The sequence below is a fragment of the Urocitellus parryii genome, unplaced genomic scaffold (genome assembly GCF_045843805.1).
Source record: "Urocitellus parryii isolate mUroPar1 unplaced genomic scaffold, mUroPar1.hap1 Scaffold_216, whole genome shotgun sequence".
Lineage (NCBI taxonomy): Eukaryota > Metazoa > Chordata > Mammalia > Rodentia > Sciuridae > Urocitellus > Urocitellus parryii.
The window spans coordinates 43474-49440 of NW_027552348.1; the positions used below are offsets into that span (position 1 = coordinate 43474).

General features: G+C 47.9%; 1 pseudogene; it reads left to right on the forward strand.

Moving 5' to 3' along the window:
- The first annotated feature begins 1722 nt into the window (after positions 1–1722).
- LOC144251792 (protein spire homolog 1 pseudogene) lies at positions 1723–3670 on the forward strand (annotated as a pseudogene).
- The last annotated feature ends 2297 nt before the right edge of the window (positions 3671–5967 follow it).

Genomic DNA, 5967 nt, shown 5'->3' on the forward strand with positions numbered 1-5967 from the left:
AAACCCAGTTAAACATCTCACCAATAGGGCTCAGAGGTAGAACGCTCACCTAGCATGCACAAGGCACTGGGTTTGATCCTCAGCACAGTATAAAGTAAAATAAAGACATTATGTTCACCTATATCTAAAAAATAAGTATTTTTTAAAGTCTCACCAATAAATTTTAAAAAATAGAAGACAGAATTTCAAGACTGGGAAATTCATAGCAATAAAATAAAAAAAAAATACAAAGCTCTTACTAGAATATACAAGAACCCTTGGACAACAATAAGAAACTAACTTAAGAATTGTAGGTCTTGAGGAAGTATAAGAGGTATAGGTCAATGACATAAGATATTCTGTAAATATAAAATTCCCTAAACCTCAGGAAGAAGATGGACATTCATAGACTAGAGGCATTTATAACCCCAAAAGATAGGATTAAAAAAAGAACCTCTCCAAAATGTATTACAGTTAAAGTGTCAGAAGTCAAGTACAAAGAATACAAGTTGCAAAAGACACATAATAAATCAATTATAAAGTCAAATCAGAATAACAGCAGATATCTAAGCAAAATATCAAGGGTCAGGAGGGCTTAGACTGTATTTCAAGTCCTGAAAGAAAACAACTGCCAACCAAGGTCCCTATATTCAGAAAAGCTATACTTCAGGATTAGAGAATAAAAACTTGCTATGATAAATGGGAACAAAATGAATTCATGACCACTAAATTATCATTGCAGAAGGATATAAAAGAAATCCTACACACAACCAAGAGGGCATGGAAAAGAAGAAATCTCATTAGAATTGTCCACAGACAAATGGGAATTAGAAATAAATCAAGACTTAGAAATGAAAAACAAGAACAAGAAGAAGTTAATATATAGCTATGCATATTTATACATATTTATAATGAAAGAGAATGCAAATCATCTTAATTATTCAATTAAAAGATACAGACTGCCCTACTGTATTTAAAAATAAATTTTATATTGTCTTCAAGCAACACGCCTCACAGGCAAAGACATTCACAGACTGAAAGTGAAAGGATGAAAAATGATATTTGATGCAAACACAATCCAAAAACAAGCAGGCACAATCACTCTAACACATGTCAAAGCACACTCTAAACCAAAACTAGTCCAAAGAGACAAAGAAGATGAAGGGAAGAATTTAATAAGAAAATAGTAGGATTATAAATAATACTGGCACAAATATTGGTGCATCTCATTTTATAAAACTAATGTTACATGATATAAAGTTAACCTCAATTGTACTGATAAAGTTCTTTATAATAAAATTGGGGGGCAGCCGACCCGCCTCTCGGAGCCGCAGCGGCGCAGGCCGCCTCGCTCGCCCATGCCGCCCGGCCCTCGGGTCCCGCGCCTAGGCGGCGCGCGCGGCCGGGTGGGGCTCGGCTCGGGCGGAGGCGCGCGGGGACGATGCCACGGAGCTGAGCGGACGCGGCAGTGGCGCGGCGCCCTCCACGGGGTGGCGCAGGCGGCTGGCTGCTAGGGCCCGGCCGAGCCCGCAGCCGCCGCGGGCCCGCCGGAGGCGCTGAGCCTGGAGGAGATCCTGCGGCTCTACCGGCAACCCATCAACGAGGAGCAGGCGTGGGCCCTGTGCTACCAGTGCTGCGGCTCGCTGCGGGCCCCCCGCCGGCCCGCGCCGCGTGCGCTAGGCCGCACAGGTCCGCGTCTGCAGGGACCCCGTAGTCACGCTGGCGCCCGGAGACGAGGGCCCGGCGGCCGCGGGTAAAATGGGAAATTCACGTTGTACAGAAACAGAGGTTATCCAGTCCTTGGGAATTATTATCTATAAAGCACTGGAAGGAGAATGAGGAACGGGAGCTAAGCCCTCCCCTGGAGCAGCTCATCGACCGGATGGCCAACACGGTGGAGGCCGATGGCAGCAAGGACGCGGGCTACAAGGCTGCAGACGAGGGCCTGGAGGAGGAGGAAGATGAGAAGAGGGCCCTCTCTGCCATGCGCTCCTACCGAGACGTCATGAAGCTGTGTGCTGCTCTTCTCCCAGCCGAGTCAGAGGCACCAAATCATTATGAGGCAGTGTGTCGCGCACTGTTCGCAGACACCATGGAGCTCCACACGTTCCTGACTAAAATCAAGAGTGCAAAGGAGAATCTTAAGAAGATTCAAGAAATGGAGAAGAGTGATGACTCCAGCACAGACCTAGATGAGCTGAAAAACGCTGACTGGGCCCGATTCTGGGTCCAGGTGATGAGGGATTTGCGAAATGGGGTAAAACTTAAGAAGGTCCAGGAGCGGCAGTACAACCCACTGCCCATCGAGTACCAGCTGACCCCCTATGAGATGCTGATGGATGACATCCGGTGCAGAAGGTACACCCTGCGGAAAGTGATGGTGAATGGTGACATTCCTCCTCGGTTAAAGAAGAGCGCTCATGAGATCATCCTGGACTTCATCAGGTCAAGACCTCCTTTAAACCCCGCTTCAGCCAGAAAACTGAAACCAACCCCACCACGGCCTCGGAGCCTGCATGAAAGAATATTAGAAGAAATTAAAGGAGAAAGAAAGCTGCGGCCTGTGTCCCCAGAGGAGATTAGACGGAGCCGATTGGATGTGACTACCCCAGAATCTCCAAAGAATGTTGGGGAGCCATCTATGCTGAATGGAGGCCTGACATCGCAGACAGAGATTGGGGGGACCCCTGCTGCCCAGCAAGCACCTGCACAGCGCAAGAAGCTCCTCAAGGCCCCCATGCTGGCCGAGCTGGACAGCTCTGATTCGGAGGAGGAGACTCTGCCCAGGTCGTCCAGCGACAGCAGCGCGTCTCCCTCCTTCCTCGAGAACCCAGCGCTGGAGGCCACGTGCGAGAGGAAGAAGCCCCAAGAGTTCCTGCCCATGTCGTCCACCCCTCAGCCCGAGCGGCGGCAGCCGCCCCAGCGCCAGCACTCCACCGAGAAGGAGACGCCCACCAATGTGAGGCAGTTCCTGCCCCTGACCCGGCAGAGCTCCCGCTCCCTGGAGGAGTTCTGCTTCCCCGTGGAATGCCTCGCTCTGACGGTGGAAGAGGTGATGCACATCCACCAGGTGCTGGTGAAGGCAGAGCTGGAGAAGTACCAGCAGTACAAGGACATCTACACTGCCCTGAAGAAAGGAAAGCTCTGCTTACGTTGCCGAACCCGGAGGTTTTCCTTCTTCACCTGGTCTTACACCTGCCAGTTCTGTAAGAGGCCCGTGTGCTCACAGTGCTGCAAAAAGATGCGGCTGCCCTCCAAGCCATACTCCACTCTACCCATCTTTTCTCTGGGACCTTCCACCTTACAAAGAGGGGACAGTACTACCAGGTCAGAAAAGCCCCCAGCAAGCCACCAGTGGCCACTGCGCAGCATCGCCAGGTTCTCCTCAAAGTCTCCCAAGGAGCTCATGGAGGACTGGAGCACCATGGAGGTGTGCGTGGACTGCAAGAAGTTCATCTCGGAAATCGTCAGCTCCAGCCTGCGCAGCCTGGTGCTGGCCAACAAAAGAGCCCGGTTAAAAAGGAAAACACAGTCCTTCTATGTGTCCTCTCCTGGCCCCTCGGAGTACTGTCCTTCAGAGAGGACTATCAGTGAGATCTGAGCCGTGCCTTCCACTGGCTTCAGTGTGCAGAGTTGGGGCAGCCATGTCCGAGGATGCTGACCAGGCCGCTCCTTTCCGTGGTTTGACTAAACAGGCTTAAGTTTGAAGTGGACCAGAATCCTGCTGCATCACCTTGTCCCACAGGCTCTACCCTGAGTTTCCTCGACTGGTAATAGGAAAGGCCAGCCACCTGCTCGTTGGCCCTGAGAGGACAGTACTCTGGAATTTGCTTTGTGTGTGTGGGTGTGGTGGCTGGAACCTTGCTGAGTCCAGTTCCTTGCCGCCCCTCCAGTGATCCTGGCTGAGGCAGAAGCTGCTCCCGCAAGTAGTCAGTCCAACAGAGATGTCGATGGCAGCAGGGCTGTGCGCAGGAAGGCACGTTGGCAGTTCCACCTGACAGTGTGCCTGTCCAGGGTGCCTGGTGATGGCGGGCCAGGCTGTCCATCATCTCAGCACAACACCTGAGGGACTTGCTGATGCCGACCAGCTGACTGAAATCGTCATTGTTCCAAGGTTCAGGTTTGTGCCGGCACTGTAGTGCAGAGCATCTGAGGGAGCGGGGCCTCGAGGTGGCCATGTTGTCTTGGTGCCTGCATCGGTGTTGCTGAGCCTGTGACAGGCCTCCTTCCCCATCACGAGGGTATTTCAGTTACTGGGTGTCATCATGAGGATCTGAGAATGACAGTTCTGTGGGAGTTTCAGGACAGAGGAAGGCTAAACTGTTCTCAAGCAGCTGAGGGTATTTGGTCAGCCCTAGAGTGGCTGGGACCACAGAGGGTGCCGGGAGGAGGAGCTGGGGCTCAGCATTTTCAGCTGCATTTTTCATGACTTTATAGTGCAGCCATCATGACTAAATTAAGCTACAATTTGGTACCTAAGGTGTCGGAGACCAGCTCCAACAGGGGGTCTCAGGAGACGAACGGATGGTGAGGAGTCGGCGAAAGAGGGGGTGGAGAAACAACACAGACACCAAAGTGAAGGTGTTGATCCCAATCTTTACTTGTGAAGTTGATCATATATACTTTTCATTTTGGCAGGCTCACAGTATATTGTGGTTACAAAACAGGAATCATTATTCAAAGAAACAAAATATTACCTAGCTACAATTAGAATAGAAGAATGTATCTTGGCTTATGCATAAGCAAGCATTTGTACTTTCAGTTCGAGTTTTGTTTTGAGCTGTTTCTGCTTAGTTAACTTTTAATAATAGTTACAAATGTCCCAAACTATTGGCCTATACCTTGACTATTTTTTCTTGACTTACTGACTGGAACCAGTGCCATGGTTACAGCAAGTGGTTGATTTGTTATTACTTTTCATCAAACAAAAGTAAGAGCACAAACCATTGTGCACAGGAACAAGAACAAGTTGCCCAGTACTAAGCACTAATCTATCTTCTTAACATTAATTTTTCTTCTCTAGATTTTAATTTAATTTCTCAAAAACTTCCTTGACAGGAATACAGGGAGTTTTTCTTTAGACATTAACAATTTACACTCCACAGCTGAATCATTGCATTTAGAGCAAACAGATCTATGCTTTAGAAGTAGTTGCATTAATTGGGAAAGTCATGATTTTTCCTTCATACTTAATGGTCATATGAGAAATCACAACTATACTTATTAAAGGAATATAAAAACAAATCAGCCCATTCCCAGAAACATACTGCGCTCCTCCAGAGGATGGACGCCTTGCGCCATCCACCTCAGTAGGGCCTTGCCATTGCCTGAGTCAGGGGAGGGGCGCAGCACTAAGGTCTCAAACTGAAATTTATTTTTATAAATGAATTTTGAAAGAAAAATGTCTAGCTCTTTTAAAATTATATGAAAATTAACCTGCTGATAGGCAAGATTTTTGGATGCTTTTTGCACTGATTTCCTGGTAGATAACTTGAGTGTTGGCTGGGTTTCAGATGAAGGAGGCCTGGAGGGCAGTTTCCCAGTTCCAGGGGCCCTTCTGTGGGCCAGCCTTTATTATTTTGGTATGCTTAGAAGTGACCAGCCAACCAAATCAGCATTAACTTTCAGAAAGTCACTTAATGCACGTGCACAGTAATTTCCTGAAAGCTGTAGATCGTGTCTGTGGTCACACCCCAACAGCCTAGGGAGCTTCGGGCACGGCAGTCACATTTCTAGCCACATTTCCATATTAAGTTAACAGTAATACCTCAGAACTGCTCTGGTAGTAGTTTTTAAAGGATTGAAATTTACAATTTAGTAAATGGCTTTAAATTACTGATACTTATGAAATAAACTTTAACAGTTGACTAAATAATACATGTTAACAGTTGGTCTGTGCTGCTTGTGAAAGCGGGTCCCCAGAATATGCTGCTGGCTGCTTCAGCCATATTCAAGTCTTTTTTTAAAGAGCTTTAGAAATCACGCCAG